At 41.5% G+C, this 23,827-nt stretch overlaps 1 protein-coding gene across 10 annotated transcripts in view; it reads right to left on the bottom strand.

Moving 5' to 3' along the window:
* Positions 1–15,362, bottom strand: part of erc2 (ELKS/RAB6-interacting/CAST family member 2) — an 846,554-nt gene extending 831,192 nt beyond the window's left edge. For 9 of the 10 annotated variants that reach the window (XM_087994312.1, XM_087994315.1, XM_087994313.1 and 6 more), the window contains exon 1: positions 15,137–15,274. The gene's annotated coding sequence lies outside the window, so the exon portion shown is untranslated. Of the gene's footprint in view, positions 1–15,136; positions 15,275–15,341 lie in introns of those variants that run through there. The other variant, XM_087994311.1, reaches the window with a different exon arrangement.
* Between the last annotated feature and the right edge of the window lie 8,465 nt (positions 15,363–23,827).

The following is a 23,827-nucleotide window of genomic DNA, read 5'->3' on the forward strand; positions in this document are numbered from 1 at the left end:
GCCAGAAAGAAAGTTGAATAGATAAATTTATTAGTAATAAAGTCAATAGATGCATGTCAGAGGACACAAAGTGGAAGACAAACAGCACAAGAAGTTGCTAATTTAAAGGTTAGAGCAGGAAGCAGCAGATATATCCGAACAGATGTGTCTTAATTTTTGGAACAAAAAATTATTCATGAGCTTCTCACATTTCTTGTTGAAAGCAAGTGTGGTTTGCTAAGATAGTTTGTGTTGGAAAAAAACAGAAGCTGTTTATTTTTGCTTTTCTAGATAGTGTTTGATCGGTGATGGAGCATATTGCCTGATAATGCTTCAAGTAATCTCATCAGATCTAGTGATAAATAGTTTAACCAAACACATCCAAGTTGGACTTTAAGCGAATGGAGGTGAAGAATAAATTGGTGGAATAGTTAGCAAGAAGAGGGACAACAACGTGACAAGCATGTGATTTAACAAATCATTAACCACTCGGAGTCACAATGGTTTAAAAGCCAAAGACTAAATAATTGGGAATGATAATTCAGTGGCCATTGATTTGAAGGACGTTTTCCCCAATGACAGAAATAAAAAGACATGACCTGCAAGGGCTGGGGTGGAGGTGGGGACAATGTGGATAAAGATCAACACAACTGAATGATTAGATATATCCAATCATGGCAATGATAACAGCAAGAGAAGACTGAGGAGGTAGTTGAGTTTGTGGAAAGACCTGAGGTGGCACTTGCAGTGACGATAAGAACTTGCTCATGCACGGAAAATGAGAAAAGGATACCTCTGAGAAATCCATTGAAGTACGTGTGGACAAGGATTTAAAATGGAAGGTATGGGGTGGTGGGGGGGGGAAAATGGCCAAAGCAAGCACCCAGAGGACGAGGAAGAAAGACGTAGGTATAGAGATAAAGGGTTACACCATGGTGAGGGTATTACTGCCAAAAGAGCATTCTACCGGACATGGCAACGCTAACATAATTGCCTGGAACACCAACAGCCAAGCATAAATGCCGTGATATTTCGAAAGGCCATTTCTTTTTATTGTTCTATATTTTTGCTTGTGGATTGAAATGGGAAAAAAGGACAGTTTTAAAAACCAAGGATCATGGAAAGAATTACTGTATTTGTTCATTAAAAGTTACATGCACTCAATCTAAGGGCTATTTACGCTGCTTTTTAATTGTGGCAGTGAGGGAAGTTATGATAGAAAAGCTGGAGCTGAGGGTGTGTACCAAGAGAGATTCGGCAAGCAACAGATAGTCTGTAAAACGATGACTAATTTTCGATGACAAAAGCCTTCTGCTAATAACAGAGATTAGCTCCCAGGTAGCTGAACACACTGTGTGAATGAGTGGTCAGAAGCCATGCTACCCCGATAAGCATAACATACTGCAAAATCAATCAACAGATATCTTCTGCTCACAACTATCTTTTATGTACAAAGATTGTACAGTATTCAGAATCATAGGGATATACAGCATGAAACAGACTCTTCACTCCAATCCATCCATGCTAGCCAGATAGCCGAACCTAATCTAGTCCCATTTGCCAGCACTTAGCCTACATCCCCCTAAACCCTTCCTGTTGATATACCCATCCAGATGCCTCCACCACTTCCTCTGGCAGCTTATTCCATACACTTACCACCCTCTGCGTGAAAACGTTGCCCCTTAGGTATCTTCTAGATCTTTCCCCTCTCACCCTAAACCTATGCCCTCTAGTTCTGGACTCCCCCAACCCCAAGGAAAAGACCTTGCCTATTTACCCTATCCATGCCCCTCATGATTTTATAAAATCTCCACAAGGTCACCCCTCAGCCTCCAATGCTTCAGGGAAAACAGCCCTAGCCTATTCAACCTCTTCCTATAGCTCAAACCCTCCAATCCTGGCCACATCCTTGTAAATCTTTTCTGAACCCTTTCAAGTTTCACAACATCCCTCTGATATGAAGGAGACCAGAACTGTACACAATATTCCAAAAGTTCCCAAACCAATGTCCTGTACAGCCACACCATGACCTCCCAGTTGATATACTCAATGCTGACCAATAAAGGAAAGTATAGCAAATACACTTCGTCACTATCCTATCTACCTGTGACTCTACTTTCAAACTATGAACCTGTACTCCAAGGTCTCTTGACCTTACATTAAGTGTATAAGTCCTGCGAAGATTTGCTTTTCCAAAATACAGCACCTCGCATTTATCTAAATTAAACTCCATCTACCACTCTTCAGCCCATTGGCCCATCTGATCAAGATCCCATTGTAATCTGAGGTAACCTTATTCGCTGTCCACTACATCTCCAATTTTGGTGTCATCTGCAAACTTACTAACTGCACCTCCTATGTTCACATCCAAATCATTTACATAAAATGACAAAAAGCAGTGAACCCAGCACCGATCCTGGTGGCACTCCACTGGTCACAGGCCTCCAGTCTGAAAAACAACCCTCCACCACCACCCTGTCTTCTACCTTTGAGCCAGTTCTGTATCCAAATGGCTAGTTCTCCCTGTATTCCATGAGATCTAACCTTGCTAATCAGTCTCCGATGAGGAACCTTGTCGAATGCCTCACTGAAGTCCACATAGATCAGGTCCACTGCTCTGTTCTCATCAATCCTCTTTGTTACTTCTTGAAAAAACTCAATCAAGTTAGTGAGACATGATTTCCCACATACACTGCCATGCTGACTATCCCTAATCAGTCCTTGCCTTTCCAAATACATATACATCCTGGCCCTCCGGATTCCCTCCAACAATTTACCCATCACCGATGTCAGGCTCAGCAGTCTACAGCTCCCTGGCTTTTCATTAACACTTTTCAGAAATAGTGGCACCATCTGAGCCCACCTGGAGTCTTCCAGCTCCACATTTGTGACTATTGATGATATAAATATCTCAGCAAAGGTACCAGCAATCACTTCCCTAGCTTCCCACAGAGATTTAGGATACACTGGTCAGGTCCTGGGGATATATCCACTTTTATGCATTTCAAGACATTCAGCACCTCCTCTGGAATACGTACACTTTTCAAGATGTCACCATCTTTTTTCCCCCACATTCTACATCTTCCATGTCCTTCTCCACAGTAAACACTGATGCAAAGTACTCGTTTAGTAACTCCCCCATCTCCTGTGGCTCCAAACATAGGTTGCCTTCCTGATCTCTAAGGGGCCCTTTTCTTCCCTAGTTACCCTTTTGTCCTTAATGTATTTATAAAATCCCTTTTCATTCTCCTTAACCCTATTTGCCAAAGCTATCTCATGTCCCCTTTTTGCCTTCCTGATTTCCAAGTATATTCCTACTGCCTTTATACTCAAAAGGATTCATTTGATCTCTCCTGTCTATACCTGACATGTGCTCCCTTCTTTTTCTTAACCAAAACCTCAATTTCTTTAGTCATCCATCTTTCCTTATACCTACCAGCCTTTCCCTTCACCCGAACTACTGTCACTGGATTCTTGTTATCTCATTTCTGAAGGCTTCCCATTTTCCAGCCATCCCTTTACCTGCAAACATCTGCCCCCAATCAGCTTTTCGAAGTTCTTGCCTAATACTGTCAAAATTAGCCTTGGTCCATCACTATTTTAAAATTAATAGAATTATGGTCACTGGCCCCCAACATGCTCCCCCACTGACACCTCAGTCACCTGCTCTGCCTTACTTCCCAAGAGTTGGTCAAGTTTTGCACCTTCTCTAGTCGGTACAGCCACAGACTGAATCAGAACATTTTCTTGTACACCCTTAAAATTATCCTCCATCTAAACCCAGTCTATGTTTGGAAAGTTAAAATCCTCTACCATAACCATCCTGTTATTCTTACAGATAACTGAGATCTTGCAAATTTGTTTCTCAATTGCCCTCTGACTATTAAGGGGTCTATAATACAATCCCAATAAGGTGATCATCCTTTTCTTATTTCTCAGTTCCACCCAAATAATTTCCCTGGATGTAGTTCCAGGAATATCCTCCCTCAGTACAGCTGTAATGCTATCGCTTATCAAAAAACGCCACTCCTCCTCCTCTCTTGCCCTCCTTTCTATCCTTCCAATAGTATTTGTATCCTGGAACATTAAGCTGCCAGTCCTGTCCATCCCTGAGCCACGTTTCTGTAATTGCTATGATATCCTAGTCCCACGTTCCTAACCATGCCCTCAGTTCATCTGCCTTCCCTGTTAGGCCTCTTGTATTGAAGCAAATGCAGTTTAATTTCTCAGTCCTACCTTGTTCTCTGTTTTGTTCCTTCCTGCCCTGACTGACTCGCTCCCTTTTCCAACTGTACCAGTCTCAGATTGATCTCTTTCGTCACTATTTCCCTGTGTCCACCCCTCCACTTTACTCGTTTAAACCCTCCCAAGCAGCTCTAACAAATCACCTTGCCAGTATATTAGTTCCCTTCCAATTCAGATGCAATCCAGCCTTCTTGTACAGGTCACCTCTACCCCTGAAGAGATTCCAATGATCCAAAAATGTGAACCCTTCTCCCATACACCAGCTCCTCAGCCACACATTCATCAGTTCTAACCTCCTCCCTACCCTCACCAGCTCGTAGCACTGGGAGTAATCCAGATATTACTACCCTCAAGGACCTCCTTTTTAAATTCCTGCCTAACTTTCTTTATTCTCCTCCAGAATCTCATCCTTTTCTCTTCCCATGTCATTAGTTCCAATGTGTACAATGACTCGCTACTGGGCCCTCTCTCCTTTGAGAACATTCTGCACCGTCTCCTGAGATATCCTTAATCCTGACACAAGGGAGGCAACTCACCATTCTAATTTTTTGCTGCTGTCCACAGAAACATCCGTCTCTATCTCTCTAGTCATAGTCCCCTATCACAATTGATTGCTTGGAATCTGACGTATCCCTCATTACATTAGAGCCAGCCCCAATACCAGAAACTTGGCTGTTCATGCCACATTCCCCTGAGAATTTACCATCAGTCTGGTTAGGTGGATCAGATTTCTCCTTATCACCACAGACTAAAAATTTAATTGGCCACAAAAAGTTTTCCTATGTTTTGCAAAAGAACGTGCCCTTGTCTGGCTAATTTGTGCATTAGTGTCTGGGCTAATTTTGAGCAATCAGCTTACAAACAAGCATGCTTCCAGTAACCAGAGGTAAGATGGAATGGGACTCGTACATCTTAACATGTTAACATACTTTGATACTTTCAGAGTGATTGTATCAATCTGACTGATATGCAACAGTGAGTCTGCAGTAATTGTTTGTGCACAGGACAGAGAGATAGACAGAGATAGAGAGAACAGGATCAAGCAATTCGGGTTTCTGATCATTAGAAGGCAGTAATAGGTGCCTTGATTACTCTTTCTGGAGGATGCCAAGTGAAATTATGTTGAAAAGAAACCAAATCTGGGATCATGGCATGAAAGCAGAGAACCCAATAAGTTATGAAAAACAAGAGTTTCCAATCTGTGTGAATTTATTTTCTGTGATTTTGGGTAATTAGGGAGGAGACATAGTGACAGAGATGGGTAGAAGATTAAAAAAAAAAAGGAGGCAAGTGATAGATTCAGGTTCAAGGTAATAGCCAAAACATGCACGACAACTTAAAGGGGGAAAGCAAAGCTATGTGGAGAGCAAGGATGCAAGTTAGATCATGATAGCTGAGCTTTGAAATACATGAAGAACAGAGGAGCTAACATGGGAGTTAAAAACTAGATTTAAAATCAATAGTTATACAAACTTAATGGAGTGAAATCAATGAGGAACTGAAGGCCAGGTGCTGACACAGGTGAGTGGAAAGATGCAATGCATGGAACAATGAGACGCGCATTTCCAAAACATTTCAACAGTTTCTCCATCTGTATTTCAATAAGTATTGCTGGAACCATCACTTCCACTGCTGGAACCAATCAGCACAAATAAATGCAAGAATTAAAAGAACAAGGTACCATATTCATCAGCTGTCAAAAATGGGAAAACAAAACCATTGTTCAAACCATTGCCTGTGTATTAAAAGAGACTAACCAGAAACTGTGAAGAATTTCTTAAATAACAATCTCAATGACTAGCCCGGAAGACCAAAAGGAGCCCAGAGATTGATTCAGGCACCCGTCAATGTCGATATTGTCAGTTTCAGTCACTGTACTGTTTAAGCTCATTCATACAGATGGCATTTAGATCCCAAAAGGTCTTGGCGGATTCAAAATTACACTGACAGGTAATGATTCCACTGGACAATGCTCTGCCTGGTGATGTAACATCGCAGGTCCCAGGCAACCCCCACCTACACAAAATAAACAACAGCTCAGCAGAAGAAAAAAATCTAGATACAGCACTGCAGTAATGTCAGCTGAGAAACAACAAGAGTTCAATGATTATACCTGCCGTCCATGAAGTAGTGTATCATACAGGACATAGACAAGGAACATTGAGTTACCTACAGATCAGATATACCAGGGCCCACGATAATGACAGCCTCTATCAAAAACAAGTCCACTTGGACTCCAAAATGTTCTCTTCCTGTTTATCACCAAACAAGCAATTCAATAAAATGGAACTGTCAAACCTGTTCACTTTAGGAGTATATGGACAAATGCATTTAAGTATAATAATACTTACTTCACAGAATAGTGTTGCTTATTAACTAAATCATCAGTTACGTTAATCATAATTTTTGACAATAAAAACACGGGCTGGCTTTAAACATGGCCATAGGAGATGGCAGCCCTGTATTTAATTTAAAAAACAGCTTAGTTCGGTGAAATTTGTAATTGTATGCCATATTTCTCTGTATAAAATATGGGCCTAAGATAGGGACTGTTGTATTTTACCAATAGCCATCTAATAATCAAAACAAACATACCAACTTGACTTAGAAAGGGGGATGTCTTCGACCATCACTGAGGAGCAGGATATCATCGATCTGATCAAGACAGGTGCTTAAAAAGTACTTGGATTGTAAATAAAGGGGACTGCTGAATCAATGCCTCGTGGGTGGCTTAAAGATGAAGTAGTAGCAAGCGCTGTTAATCAAGATGGCCAAGCAAGCAAGCAAACTTGAAATGCTGACAACACAATTCAGTCAGGACACCTACTCATGCAGCATAGAACGAAAGCATACCTCTATCAGCTCTTGTGGTTCATGGTAAGCAGAGAAAAGATGGTTACCAAGACAAAAAAAAAATTGCTGTTCTTGCAAGTTAATGTAAGAAGCAGGGTATGAAATAACATCCACCCAAGGACCCAGATTTGAAGGTCTACTTTTGATTTCCAGGAGCATCTTTTTTATTCTCACTGACTGTTTTAATAAGTAATGAAATTACACAGTAACATTACCTTTTATATTTGAATTGACAAATGGGTATTTTGCTTGACAAGGAGCAAAATTAGAAGAACTTATCAGAATCCTCAACCCTCCATTAAAACCACTGATACAAAAAGTGTTTCCTCAATACCAAAGTATCAATAAAAGTATTTCAAAATAACTGACTTCTGCATGCAAAATGTAATCAAGTAAACATACCTTCCAAATAGACCAAAGGCACAGCCAAAGCAATACCATCACACATTTGCAAATCAGATATTTTAGCCAGGCATTACCACAACAAGATTTAAAATTTAACAAATGGGATAAAGTATTCATTACAATAGCATAGGCTACATTTCTCACCGTAGGTTAGCCCTTGAACATAAGCAGCATTAAGCTGGAGATCCCACCTTCATTTGCACATGATTAAATGACCGTAATGATTTCAAGTTTTCTTAACTCTTAGTTATAGTAGTATTTGTTAGTTCAGTTCGCCAAGCTGGGAATTTGTGTTGCAGACATTTCGTCCCCTGTCTAGGTGGCATCCTCGATGCTTGGGAGCCTCCTGTGAAGCGCTTCTGTGATGTTTCCTAGGATGCTTCACAGGAGGCTCCCAAGCATTGAGGATGCCACCTAGACAGGGGACGAAACGTCTGCAATACAAATTCCCAGCTCGGCGAACAGAACCACAACAACATGCACCCAAGCTACAAATATAGTAGTATTTAGTTAAATTTGCATTACAGATACATTAAACTCATTTTTCTTTTATTCATTCACAGGATATGGTTGTCTCTGGCTAGGCCAGCAGTTACTGCCCATCCCTAACTGCCCAGAGGGCAATTTAGAGTCAACCACATTGCTGTAGGTCTGGATTCATGTGGACACTAGTGAATCAGATGGGTTTTTCCAACAATTGGCAACAGTTTTATCGTCACCATTAAACTCTCCATTCCAGATTTTATTGGATTCAAATTCCACCATCTGCTGTGGCTGGATTCAAACCCAGGTCCCTAGAACATTACTGGGGATCTCCAGATTAATTGTCAAGCAATACCATCACCTCCCACATTGACGTAAATTATATTTTAACTGGAAATCTGCTTTTTACATTAGATCAAATAGTTTGAGAATGTTTTAAACACTTAGTTCTGCATTATTTTGGCTACTGATTTGACACTTGTGGAGTGACACTACCACCATAACTTCAAGGAGATTCCCAAGGACAATATCACATTAGGAATATAGTTCATAAACATTTTAAATTGCACTTGAAAGGTTTATACAAAGCCAAGATATTTGATTTACGGTACCACTGCCATAGGTGCAAAATATCCATCACATTCAGATGGTTGCCCACATAAAAGTGAGCTAGTAATGCCTTTGGCATATGTGATAAAGCACCTCCTCTCCAACATTTATAGAACATGCAAATTGTATTCCATTCAGTGTTAGTGGGTTGCACAATAAACATTTTGTGTTGTATAGTGGTTAGCACAGCTGTCTCAGAGCACTGGGGACCCAGGTTTGATTCCACCTTCAGGTGATTGTGCAAACTCCACACAGACATTCGCCCAGTGTCTACATGGGTTTCCTCCCAGTGGTCCAATTTCCTCCCACTGTCCAAAATATGTGCAGGTTAAATGGATCGGCTATGCTAAATTACCTAACCATGTCCATAGATGTGCAAGCTATGTGGGTTAGTCATGGTTAATGCACGGTTATGGGGTGGGGTGAGGTGAGATGCTTTTCAGAGGGTCAGTGCAGACTCAAATAGCATATTTCTGCATTGTGGGAATTCTATGATTTTCATTTCTGCATATCACAGTTTCAAACTCTCACTAATCAAAACAGCAATTTGTTTCAGCTGTTCAACATTATTGCCACATTAATGACTGTTGGCATTTCACAAGTTCATAACTGGTATTCACAAGGCTTCTGGAGTTATAAAGATCCACATGCTAAATGGAAATAAAATCCCACGTGCATATCAAAGGTTTAATGTCCTGCAGATTATTACACAGATTAGGTTTCAAACTATTCTGAAATATTGACAACATGTTGCCAAGAAGGCAGCTTAGTAGCTCACTGGTTAGCACTGTTGCCTCACAGCACCAGGAACCCAGGTTCAATTCTAGCCTTGGCTTTCTGTGTGCAGTTTGCATGTTCTTCCCAAGTCTGCATGAGTTTCCTCCAGATGCTCGAGTTTCTTCCCACAATCCAAAGATATGCAGCTTAGGTAGATTGGCCTTGCCAAACTACCCCATAGTGTGCAGGATTGGCAGGCTAGGTGGGTTAGCTGTGATAAATGCAGGGTTATGAGATTATGGTGGGGTGTCTGGGTGGGATGCTCTTCAAAGTGTCAGTGCATTCAATGGACTAAATGGCCTCTACCATCACTATAGGGATTCTATGATTCTTTGAGGACAAACCAGGGAAGTGCAGGCCTGTCTACTTAACATTAGGCCTAAAATGCAAATCAACAATGATTGAAGTCAATGGCAGTGCGAGGCAAAAGAGGTAGAATAACCTACACCCGTTCCTAAACTCTTTTCCACAGTCTGTTTTTTTTGCATTCATCTTTCCGCTGCTTTAATGACAACCATAGATTGATTTTTTTAAAGTTTATGTAGGATGAGCCTTGAAAACAATATTTAGGTCTTACTTAAACTTTGTACATGAAATTATTCTTTGCTCAGAATGCTTTAGATCACAACCATACTGCTATGGAATATTTACTGGAAACTAGGCAGCTCCTACCGATAAAGCAGATGATATGAAATGATTAGCCAGTCACCATGCAGCACTCATTCACTCTCCTCGCGCTGTTTACTCACTGCTAATGGCTGGGTTCAAGTAGATTCATGTGCTCAATACTGGCAGTCCACTTCACGTGGTCAGAGACACTGAATTAGCAGAGATACCCTTAGCAACACAAACATGGGTGTATCCATTTTACTGTTGTTATAGAGACAGAGGAGGGAAAATAAGCAGAACAAGATATATAAGGCAGGGGATAGTGTTAGAATGGAGAAACAGTAGATGCAAAACAGAAATCCTAGTTAACAACCCAAAAACTGCAGATGCTGAAATCAGAAGCAAAAAAGAGAAATTGCTGGAAAAGCTCAGCAGGGTTGGCATCATCTGCAGAGAGGAACAAAGTTAACGTTTTGAGTCCGGTGACCCTAAAAGGGTCAACAGACCCGAAATGTGAACTCTGATTTCCCTTCACAGATACCAGACCTGCTGAGCTTTGCCAGCAACTTCTGTTTTTGAAATCCTAGTTACATTACTTAGATCAATTTTGTAGTGTGACAATTAGTTGGTGCTGCTTCAAAGATATCAAACATGTCGGTGGTTACTGTATCCTCAGTGTTTGATTCACACCAAGGACGGGATTAACTTTAATTTATTGACTTTGGGAAACCTATTGAACTCAGTCAGTTTGCACCAGAACTTCAAACTCCCCAAGCTTCAAAAATATTTTGCTCAATGTCTCATTGTGATGAACAGGATGACAGAGAATGGTTAGCCAATCACAATGTGCATTCATTCACTTTTCGAGTCGAGTTACTGTTGGGAGAAGGCTGTTTGTGTGACTCGATGTTGAATGCCACTGGACACCAACAATGATCAATGCCAGATCCCCTGTTGTTCATGAATAATCTAAATAAAAATGTGGGAGGAAAGATAAGCAAGTTTGTGTTGTCTGCACCAATTGGTTGACAATGAAGAAAACTGTCTTACATTATGAATTTCAACAAATTGGTCAGATAGACAGAACAACGGCAGATGGAATTTAACCATGAAAAGTAAGAGAAGTAGTAACAAGACAAGGGGGCATTCAAATGAAAAACAGAAGATGAGGAAGTTGAACAGATAGATCTTGTCCACAGATCCCTGAAAACAGCAAGACAGGTTAATAGGGTAGCTAAGGTGGCATGAGACACTTATTAATTGTGGCATAGATTATAAATGCAGAGGGGTTAGGTTTGAGCTGAATTAAAGGAACAGAGGGCAGCACAGTAGTTAGTACGGCAGCCTCGCAGCGCCAGGGACCTGGGTTCGATTCCAGCCTCGGGGGACTATGTAAACCCCACACAGACATTTTCCCAGTGTCTGTGTGGGTTTCCTCTGGGTGCTTTGGTTTCCTCTCACAATCCAAAGATGTGTAGGTCAGGTGAATTGGCCATGCTAAATTGTCCATAGTGGTAGGTGCATTAGTCAGAGGGAAATGAGTCTGAGTGGGTTACTTTTTGTAGGGTTAGTGTGGACTTGTTGGGCCGAAGGTTCTGTTTCCACACTGTAAGGAATCTAATCTTTAAAAAAAAACTCTGGCTTGTCGACAGCTGGAGTACTGTGAACAGTTCTGGTTACTGCATCAGAAGGGGTGTGATTGCACTGGAGGGGCTGCAGAGGAGATTCAATGAGACATTGTTGAGGATGGAGCATTTTAGCTACAAAGAGAGAGGGCTAAATAAGCTCAGACTGTTTTCTTTGGAGCAAAGGCGGCTCAGGTATACAAGATTATGAGGGACATGGATAGGGTGGATAGAAAGCAGTCGAAGGGTTAATAACAATGAGGCACGATTTTAAGTTGAAAGTCAGGAGGCTTCGAGGGGATTTTCACTGGGGGGCTGGAAGTCTGGAATGCATTGCCCGGAAGGGTAGTTGAAGTGGAAAACCTCAACCACTAAAAAGTTATTGATGAACACAATGTTTAAGGCTATGGACCAAATGCTGTAAAGTGAGCCTTGTGTAGATTTAGGGTAGTTTACTTGGTGCAGGCGCAAGAAGCCAAAAGGCCATCTATACTGTATGTTGAGTTGTAAAGATTTTCTTTCCACTAATTTTCTCTTCTCTCATGAATGTGGCAATTCACACTAGTCATCCCATAGTTTGGCCATTCCTCATCCTTAATTAACCCACCCAGTAATTATTTGCAAACAATTGAACAATGTGTACCATCACAGTCCAGCCTTTCCTGTCTTTACCTGGCTACGTACTTGTTTACTTTCCAATGGAAAATAACAGATTTCAATCAAGGTTGGGAATATTGCCTCTTGACCTTTCTGACTATAAATATTGTAATCAACTGCAGCACTCCATTCATTAACCCAACTGAGATCAAATACAAGTGACAGAGGGTGGCCCAAGCTGAAGCCACATACATTTCTGTCATCATAGCTAAGAGTCAAATCATTTTCTGCTTTTACTTAATGAACCATCTGGGATATCAGTTTTGAATAATACATCCAAAATAAGTGGACGTCAGCCATTCATCCATGAGGATCAGGTAGGACAGTGAACAAGATACTTCATTGCCACTCTTACTCACTATATGTAGCATTAAAAAATAAAAGGCAGCTCACACTTAGTTTGCTCTAAACCGTCCCACTTTTTCATTGTTATTTCATCCTAAATCACCTTACGTATTCCTGCACTATGTTTTATTTCTATAGGAGTGGGATAATGTGCTCCTTGGCCTCCATCAATGACATTTTAACAATGAAAGACAATTCACCCTTAAGTCCTCCTCCACTTGGAGAAATACTTCTCGCTTAATTTCAACATCTCTCATGAACAACGCATCCCAATTCAGATCACAGTACAAATAAAAGTTACAAGTTAAAAATCGACAAGATATGATGTGATCACAGTATGCATTACCTGTACTCACCTAGAAATATTTCTGTAATGTCAGTGAATTTGTCATGACCCATTTTTATATGTCACACAGTGTAGAAACAGACCCTTCCATCCAACCAGTCCATGCCATCCATAAACCCAAACTAAATGAGTCCAATCTCCCTGCGCTTGCCCCATATCCCTCCAAACATTTCTTATTCAAATGCCTTTGAAAGATTGTGACTGAACCAGCCTCCATCACCTCCTCTGACAGCTCATTCCATATACATACCACCATCTGCATGAAAAAGTTCCCCCTCACAGTCTTTTTAAATCTTCCCCCTCTCACCTCAAACTTATACCTCTCATTTTGGGCTCCCCTACCCTGGGAAAAAAAAGACCTTGGCTGTTCACTTTATCCATGCCCTTCATGATTTTATAAACCTCTACAACAGTCATTGCTCAGCCTCTGACATTCCAGGTAAAATACCCCAGTGTTTTTAGTTAGTAATAATGCTTAGACAGGAGGTCGTATCAGGAATTTTGTTTATTTCTCTGTTTTTTTAAAAACTAAAAACTAGCTTTTTTTCAAAAACGCCTTGCAGTATTTTATCATTAAAAGCACTTCAAATTGTCTGGCAAAAGTGTGAACTCACCAATGCAATCTTCAGAAACAATATGTCAGGCTGTGACAGCAGTGCATGAAGTGTTGCCTTGGTTACGAATAGATGTAGAGCTGTGTTAGATTTTATGTTTTTTTTTCGTTTTGTGAAGTTTGGGCTTAACAGAAGTGATGGGATGTGGATTTTTTTTCCCTTTTTGGTTGCTATCCAAAATTATATATTCCAATATCTGGCTAGAATCACTTAAATAAAAGAAACTGTAACTTGTATCTATCATGGGACCCAGTCCCACTATTTGACCTTCAGCATCTCATGGCTATCATAAGCACTGAGGACAATTAGCACAAGTTGTATCTTGTGAACTGGTGGCAATAAACAAGAACAGAATAGATCAGATGAAAAAGCAATAAAGCCCTAAAATAGAGGGATTTCTATTTTACCTACCTGAAATGGATTCAAATCCAGATCCCAGCACATGAAAAAAATTACATGCAATCCCAACAATGCAAATAACATTACCAAACCACTCAAATGTATCAATATTTCTAAGATACAGCACTAGCAAATTTTTTGGCACATGTTTAAGCTTTGGACCACTTACGCCTATAGGTTTCACAACTGAAACTGACATCATTATTTATCAGTCGCTGAGCTTTTTAAAAAATAAAAAACAACATTTTTGGATCATTATAAGTCGAATTATTTGTGAGCAACCAATGAGTGATTTGATGCAATGGCTCCCAAAGCCTGCCAGCCACAGTTCTAGCATCACAAGATTTTCATATGCCGAAGGAAAAAAAAATCACGACAGTGAAACACTTAAAATAGACGTGAAATATTTCACAGCAAAATGTTAAACAGCGATTGCTTTATACAGAAGAAAACTCATTTGATCTGATATTTCATATGCCCAAAGGCACGTTTGAAAGCATCGATTATATGAAAATAACAGTTCATAAACGTTACCAAAAACCCTTCAATGGGCTAATGACAAATCTTGTCTGGAATGTCCTTTTTATTTAAGGACCCCGCCCCCTCCCTCTAAGAAAAGAGGGCTCGCCCGAAACCGAAATTACTGCCAAACTTAACGCGGTCCAACCCCGACCTGTCGATTGGTCAAAACAATCCAAGATTTCTAAATTTTAGCTTGCAGAATTGTCCATGAGATCTCAATCTGAATATCCCCCACCATCCACTTTACCAGGTTAAGCAGAGGCAGCAGATTCCACGGACAGTAGATGGAGAGGGCTGTGCCCAGGAAACCGCCTAGAAATCAATACCTTCATTAAACCTTAGTTACTTTTAAGCAAATGCGATGTTTTTCCTCTCAAAATCAAAAAAAAATTAAGAACGGCGATCCCGAAGACATTAAAGACACCGTTCTGCCCGACCATTTATTCTGACAATGGGCGTTTGCTGTACACATCTTGGCTCAGCTATACACTCACTGTATGTCTAATATAAATGGCATTTCGAGGCCTTCTGCTGAAAAAAAGCTACGGACTGAAACGCTGGGGAATTTGTATTTAATACACAGAAAATGTCACGTTTCCCCTGCTTTGATTTACAAAAGATGTCTCGCCCTCCCCTTGTAGCTGCAATAATGAAAGCCAGTCGCTCACCTCCAATCATTGCATGTCTCCTCACATTACACACCAAACAGAAAATATAAAAAGCCCCTCAGCTATGTGACACACCAGGATTCTGCTGCTCAAGAGAGACTCTGCAATAGCCGCATAGAACCCGAATGCGGTGATCCCCTTGAGAGGGGATGGGGGGTGTAAAAAAAGAGTACAAAATAAGAACCAGTTCTTCAATTTTTTTTACCTCGGGAATCCCTCCTCACTCCTTCACCATTCAGCTTATCCCAGCCAGGCTTGACTTAACATTCCCAGCATTCTACACCTCCTCTACAATTGGCTGGAACCACACCATTCAGCCAGGAAATTTAAAGACACAGTCACATTTCTGGATTCCGACCTCGAGTTTTTTCCCCCATTTATTTTTACTGGAATCATTCACATTATATGTTACAGGTTGCACTTATAGTTTTTGTGACGGCTCTACTTCTGATTCAGAGCCAATTAGCAGTAACAATTGACAATTCATTAGCATCTATTCGTTTCACAATCGCACGTTATTCCACAAGCTGCAGTCGCCTTTTATTCTCCTCGGTTGAAGTTTGTCACAGTTAGAGGGCGTGGGCTGGCATTATGAAATAGCAAAGCTACAGTATTACATTCCGCCCTAAAAATTACTTATACTATCCAAAAACAACAATTGAGAGAAAAAAAAAATCTTTGTTACCAAAATGTAATCACCTATTTTCCCACCACTCTTTACTCATGGAAAAACACAGTACCCTCATGAATAGGAAGATATATTTGAGTACTGTTAAATAAAAAAAATCTCCGTTCTCCAGATTTTTTCTTAGCACCCACCATCATGCTAAATGCTAAGTTGGCATTTACCAACTTAACTTCAAAGGTAGTCGTTCCTGCCTTTTTGACAGATACCCTCAGCCCAGGTAAAGGTTGCATGCTCAGTGCTGGGAGCTACTGGCAGCAACGCCATCAGTATTTTTTTGGTTTAAGGTCTGGAGTCTCGGTGGACAATGGGTAATCACAGGCAGAAAATCAGGAAGAGCTCACGTTTCCTGAAACACATGCGAGGATTACGGAAATACTCTTCCTTTCCCCTTGTCATGATGGTCATTCAAATTGAAAAGGGAAGACTGACAAGGGACCAAAGAGGAAGGGGAGAGGTGTGGCAACGTGAGCAGAAGACCTGCCCTTGGACAGATCACAACTGCTACTACTGTAATGTTACCATGGTAAATGAGGAGGGTGAGTGAGAATGGAGTGGCTACTTCTCCTGTATCTACATGGCAGAGTGCCAAATGTAAAACAGATTGAGTATAATTGAATTGATTTGTTGTTTTTCTTTTGCAGTGACTTGTTTTTCATCAGATGGCTGTCTGACACAAACATCAGACATAAGAATGTCAAAGCTACTAAGAAATACACATATATATATTTGCTTCACAGTACACACTTATAAATCAAATAGATTGTGGGTTTGGAGCATAGTAAGGGACTTTTATCCAATTTGAAGGAGTTCTGCATTTTTGGAACTGCCATCCTGTGACAGAGCCATTTTATTGAGGAACTTCCTTTTCTTTAGGAGGAAGGTAAAAGATGGCAAAGTTTTTTTTTTGAAAATTGAGTCCCAATGACTGGTCAGCATTCTACTACCAAACAATGTCATATGTTTTTTCAAGTGATCATTCATCCCCTTGTTGCTTGTGAAATGTGGCAATATGCAAAATAGCTGCTATGACAGTGACAAAATAAAGTAACTAATTTTATGGAGAGTGATTTAGAGCACCCTAAATTAACTGAAATGGTCCTTGAAATAACTCCACAACAAGCAATATCCCATCACCAAGCCACCTTTTATTTACATGTGCATAGTACATTACAGTGACCCAGCTCACCCACAACTGGCATTAGAGGGAACAGAACCCCTGATGCTCCTGATTTTTTTTTTTAAATTATGGAACAGTACAAAATACAGTTAACAATAAACAGAAAGCAGCAGTTCACAAAAAAACACTGTATACAGGGGAAGGGGCAGCAAAGCTAAATCCCAAACCCCACTGTTCAACCAGTTTTCAGGGAAACGAGGACAAACCTCAAATTGCTCCTGTTTACATCTATCAGCCAGGATTTCCTGATTGGACCAAGTTACCAGCCTCAATCAGGGAATTCATATCTTATGAGGTCCACCTGGCTAACGTCATTCCAATCGTGCCCGGCTAAGTCCTGGGATACAGACCCATTCTTTTTCCTGCAGCTTACCAGCTCCAATTCCTCCAACTCTGCCTTGGATACTGGCAGTATGTACTGGAGGATAGCTCCTCCACCCCCTTGCACCCAGAGCTTCTCGGCTGAAATTCATCTTCAGGTGGTAGTGCCATTGAGGCTGCAACATCTTCTGTGTCCATCTCGTCCTCGGAGGTTTCTTCAACACTAGGCAGAGGACAAGAACCCATGGTTCTGACAGCCTTGCAGAAAGTTTTGAGGGACTGGGTATGCTTTGCTCCTGCCTCGGTCGCGAGGTTGCAGGTGTCCAGTGGTCCATGTGCTTGTTTAGGACTGTCTCTACTACCCGAACTTTGTATCATGGAACCTAACCTCATGTCGACCATGCCTTTTACGCAAACAGGACCACTCCCATGGCTTCAACACCAAACTTCATCTCATGAAGTAAACCCTCTCTCTCACATAGAGGCATCTTGTGTCTGGCATTGGCATTCCTGATGCCATTTCATCCTCCTCCTCCCACGTCCAGGAAGATCAGATTCAATCTAATGTGGAGTCTTCTCCCTATTAGCACCTCTGCTGGAACTGTTCCTGCAGTTGAGGGGTGGCCCAATAATCAAACAGGAACCGGGACAGTTAGGTGTTGAATGAAGTTGTAGGCTGTTTCTTTCAGCCTGCCTTCAAACTTTAGACTGCACTTTCTGCCAGACCATTAGACAGTGGAAGGTACGAACTGCACGTACATGCTGGATGCCATTTGACTTTAGGAAATACTCAAATTTCCTGACGGTAAATGGTGGCTCATTGTCTGTGACCAACGCCTCTGGGAGTCTGGATATGTTCCTATATATATATGTTCAACCACTTTGAATGAAGGTCCACAATGACTAAAAACAGAGCCCATGAAAGGACCAGGATATACCCAACCATTCCCACGAATGTGGGGGAGTTGCGGGCGGTAATCTTTGTCCTTGATGGTACTCTGGGCACTGCCCCACCAACATGGCTATGTCTGCATCAAATCCTGACTCCCAGACCGAGCTTATCACCAACATCTTCATTTTGGAAACCTCTGGATGACTCCGGTGGAGTTTAGCCCATATCTGCAGTGACCTTTGCTCATGACAATCACACTTGCTCCCCATATGCTGTCCTGTATGATGATCTGGTCTCACCAGTCCGGAAACGTTTCAGTTCCAATTGTAATGGTCCTTTTGTTTCCCCCATCACCCCCAGCTGTTTTAGTTTTGCCAAGATGGGACCTTTTGTGTCCACAGGTTGATATTGTCAGCAGTGACCAATAGGGTATCCAGAAAGCTTAAAACCAGAATGGACTCTTCTCGTGGCAGCATCATCAGTGGTGTATCAACCAGCAGGAGGCAGCTAAAGGCATCCGCATTTACCACTTGGCCTCCCAGACAGTGTTCCAACTTGTAATTGTGCACTCTGAGAATAAGAGCCCACTAGTGAATTCAACCTGAAGCTGTGAGAGGCAAGGTCTTGTACTCTTTAAGTAGCCCTAACAAGAGTGTGTGGTCCATTACTCCTACAAATTAACATCTGTAAAGGTGAACTTTCTCACAACAAAGATGACAATCAAACCTTCCTTCTTTACCTGTGTGTGTCTTTGCCCAGCATCAGCCAAAGTCCAGGAAGCATATGGTATTGGGTGTTCCTCTCTGCTGGGCCACCAGTGAGCCAACATTACCCTGATGCCATTTGGAGAGACATCGCATGTCAGCATCACGTCTTCCTTGGGATCATAATGGGCCATCACCTCAAATGACGATGGCTGCTTCTTCACTTCACTAATGGCTCTATCTTGGCTATACGAGCATTTCCAAGACTGACCTTTTTACAATATGTGACAAGGCTTCTCATTCTGGCAAGGTGATGGCGTCTTTGACTTTTTTTCAGAGAGATTGTAAATGGCCCCATCTTTGAAAAGTCTGAGAGTTTGGAGAGATTTTAGCGCCCACTTGTTTACAACTAGCAGATACTGCCTCAGGCAGAAGGCTTTCAGGTTTTAAAAAAAACTTGTATAATGAAAGGGCAGTGGCCAGTTCAGCAGCAGTGTGTGTGAAGAAAGGCTTCTGGAAGCAAATCCAGCCTGGTTCTCTCTTCCTTTCTTTCTCTCTTTCTTTCTCTGTCTCTCTCTCTCTCCCCCCCGCCCCCCACCACCTCTAACTTCAAGCCTGTAAGCCCTTGTTTGTTTTTACTTTTTGTGCCAAGGGGTATTTATTGGGATTGTTGCAAGTATTTTGGAACAGCATCATCAAGTCAGGATAGTCTGTTATGTTCGGATAGGGAAAGTCATTTTGGTATTCTATGTTCTTTGTGTTTCATTCCGTAATCTTGTAAATAAATTCTGTTTTGTTTAAAACTAAGTCAGCTGACCAGCTAATTCTCTCTGGGAAAATCTGCTATATACTTTCATAAATCAAATAGTAAAGTTAGGATCTGGGCTACCTGCTTAAAGTGTTTTAAAGGGTTGGGCCTGGTCCATAACAAATAGCATGTGTAAGGCTGTTAGGATGGAAGCCAGGTCGGAACTTTCTGTAATAATTCCCTAACCCAAGGAAAAACTGAAGTTCATTACAGGCTTGGGAGCTGGGGCACTTTTCATCACCCTCACTTTATCTTCCAATCTTGTCAACTCTGTAGTCCAAGTAGGTCACTTGGTGTGCCTGCATTTTTCCCTTCTAAGATTGTACCTTTACCTTCAAAAATGTGTAAGCACGATGTTTAAATTCTCCAAGTGCTCTTGATTGGTCTTCACAGTTAATAGCATTTCATCAGATAAATGGTGACCTGGGGTAGACTTTGTAAACTGTTTTCCATTGTCCACTGGAAATAGCACAGGTTGCTAATACCTCAAAAGACAGTTTGCATATTGATACAAACCCCTATGGGTATTAGTTGTAGCATATTTCTGGGAATCTTCATTTAGTCATATGGCCCAACTACATGAAGGACAGACCCCGCCAGCTTTGAGTATAAGTCCTGAATGGGAGGGATGTATCTGTCTGTGAAAAGCAGTTCACCATCTGTTTGAGATCCCAGCAAAGGTGAACTAACCTGTCAGGCTTCACAATCAATATGACCAGTGCTCATTCCACAAATTGTACTGGTGTAATGATTCCTTTGCTTTCTAGTGTCCTAATTTCAGCCTCTCCTGTTGCATATAAGGCACTGAGCAGGTCTTGTAGAATCATGGTTTCTGGTTAACATCTGAGGTCACCTTGGCCCTGTGATTCTCCACAGACCTCCTTGAAAATCATCTCATGTTTAATTAGGACATCACTCAGGCAGCCATTCAAGTTGAAACTTTCTCAATCAATTTCACCCCATCGAGTTTGGCCCTGGACCCTTACCACAGTCAGTGGTACTGAACCAGTAGTCTCTCACCAGAGACTGTAACTGAAGGTGTGCCCTTAATCTGTAGGGCTCCCCTGGTATAGGTTCTCAGCCTGACCAAGGTCTTATGTGAACTTAAGGGTTGGAGTCCAGAGTGAATTTTGTTAAAGACTGGATCCGCGATCACTGATAAAGCAGCCCCGGTATGGACCTCCATAAGAACTAGGTAACCATTTAACCAGATGTTTATTTAATTGATTCTGATTTGGATGTTGCTAAGCAATTGAACTGTTCCAAACCAGTTGTAGGTGGACTTTTCTGTGTGTGCGCTCTCCTGGATATCAGCCTATGAGTTCCCTTACTCAATTTAGGGTTGTTAGAACACTTTTGCTGTCTCAAGTCTACATACTGACAGCAATTAAAATGGCCTGCTGACCCAGATCCTCGAGAAAATTTTAACCACTTGGCCAAGTTATGACTTTGTATTGGGGTTTTGCTGTGGGCTGACCTAGGACCCCTCTGTTCAATATATGTCCTGAGTGAGGCTATACAATTGCCTTCACTCAAATTGTGTCCCCCAAGCTCAGTTGGTCTGGCGAAGGTGTCCTCTTCCATCAGCATATCCTGTAACTCCTATGCTCCGCTTGCCATGTTTTCTAATAAGGGCAGTTTAGTGCCTGTTGATGTCCAGTTGGGCTTCAGCCAGTAGGCACTTTTGCATAGTTACATCATTAATCCCGCATACCAAATGGTCTCTCACCATCTCACTTAGGATTAAACCAGAATACATGTTTCTGCCAGTCATCTTTACCTCATCAAAAATCACAATATGGATTTCCCTGGTTCCCGAACTATTGAGTAAAACGAATAGCCTCTCAGAATTGGAGGAGGCTTGGAGTCATAATATTCCTTAGCTAAATCTGCCAACTCCTGAAAGGTTTTAGTATCTGGTGCCTCTGGGAAAATTAGGTTCCTAATAACCAAAAAAGTTGCAGGTGCACACACTGTCAGGAGAATTACTTGTTGCTTTTCATCTGCCCAAATATCATTACCCCTTAAAAGATAACACATTCTTTCTACAAACTGAGCCCAGTCTTCAATGGCAGGATCGAACGAGTCAAGCTTCCGAAATAGCAGTGGGATGCCAGAAATGCCTACCCCGACTTGTAGATGACTGTTGTAAGATAATCTCTTCAGGGGCATGTTTTTCACTTGTAACCACCGAAATAACTCCATCAAGGCTGGTATCCCATCACCAAGTCACCCATTATTACCAGGTGCATAGTATTTGACACTCTCCCAACTAGCACTGAGTCAGGTCCTAGAGTGAACAGAACCCCTGACACTCCTGTTTATATCTGTCATACAGGACTCCCTGAGTGCGGGGCTGTTAGCCTGGCCCAATCAGGGAACTCATATTCTATGATATCTACCTGGCTGACCTCGTTTGATCACACAATCCCTTTAAAGGCAGAACTTTTTTCCCCATTATTATTTCCTGAATGTGCTATTTTCAACTTCTAAACGTCCTCTTGTTTTCTCAACCTTTTTTTTTCAAATTATTGACACATTGGCATGAGGTTCCCAAAGTACAGAGAGCACCTCTGGGGGAAACTGTTCAAGTAAGAGCTGAAACCAGACAGCAGAGATTTTCTATTTGGGAAAGATAATAACAGTGCAATAACAGCAGAATACTGTTTAATCTGCCACAGTTACTGTTGTCAGACTAATTTTAATAATTTTGGTAAGCCTGCATCACTAGCACCACTACTCACCATTTGGTGTGGAGGTGAATACAGCATATTACCTCTCCGTATTTGTCAGTAACTCATGACGACAGCTCTTTTCCCTCCTCATCCCACAAAACTAAATATTTCCTTCTAGTAAATCCTTCACTGTCTATCACAAAGACACATTGTATCACATCATAATATCATTCTAAACATATCATCACCTGTTTCGTGGTTCCTTCAAAGCAGCAACTTGCACCATTGTTTTAATTTGGAGCCTTTCCACAAAGAGCAATTTATCATACAGTTCCTTTTTCACATTCCAGACATCTATTCTTTGAAACAAAACATCAACAGGTCGTCAGGTCTTGGTGGGCAGAGTCCAGTCCATCTTGAAAACCAGCCTTCCTTGTATTGACTCTGTCTACACTTCCCGCTGCTTCGGGAAAGCAGCCAACATAATCAAAGACCCCTTCCACCCAAGTTATAATCTCTTCCACTCTCTTCTATAAAGCAGAAGCTACAAAAGTTTGAAAATACGTACCAACAGATTTAAGAACAGCTTCTCCCCTACTGTTATCAGCCTTACAAACTAACCGATCATGTATTAGAATTGGTCTTTCATTGCAAGTTCTCTGTAGCTGTAATGCTATATTCTGCATTCTCTTCTATTACCCTGATGTAGTTATGTATGGTACGATTTGCCTGGTTATCACACAAAACAATACTTTTCACTGTATCTCAGTACATGTGACAATAACAAATCAAAACAAATCAGATCAATGTTAGTTAGCTGAGGAGGGGGTGAAGCATGTGCTTGTGACTGGACAACCCAGAAATACCAGAAGCAAAGGAACACACCAAATGTAATGAAAGGGCCACATTAGCATTTTACTAAGTCCCAATTCCAATAACCATACCATTGGCCCTGCAAGCTAGTTTAGCCTGGATGCACGTTCTGTGCAATGCAGAAGGTGGCGTATTTTTTATGTTAGAAGTCCAGTAGTATTCCCTTGCAGAATTTAACTGCAGAACTCCTTTAATTGTGGCTCCCACCATGAGTACCCATGAGAAACAGGCCAGAGTCCTTTGGGCAATCTTCCATCTTTCCATGGACAAAATCTAAGTGGGTAGGTATGAGCAGCAGGCAAAGAAAATATAATCTGGGTGGGGCTTTCAATGTCCACCACCAAGAGTGGCTCGGCAGCAGATTGAGCTGGTCAGGTCCTAAAGGACATAGCTGCTAGACTGGGGTCTGCGGCAGGTGGTGAGGGAACTAACAAGAGGGAAAAGCATATTTCATTCTACCCTTATCAATCTGCTGGCTGCAGATGCATCTGCCAATGACAATATTGTTAAGAGTGACCATTGCATAGTCCTTGTGGAGACAAAGTCCTGCCTT

This window comes from Chiloscyllium plagiosum, unplaced genomic scaffold, assembly GCF_037043375.1.
Source record: "Chiloscyllium plagiosum isolate Xiang-an unplaced genomic scaffold, Cpla_swu_hap1 HiC_scaffold_14, whole genome shotgun sequence".
Lineage (NCBI taxonomy): Eukaryota > Metazoa > Chordata > Chondrichthyes > Orectolobiformes > Hemiscylliidae > Chiloscyllium > Chiloscyllium plagiosum.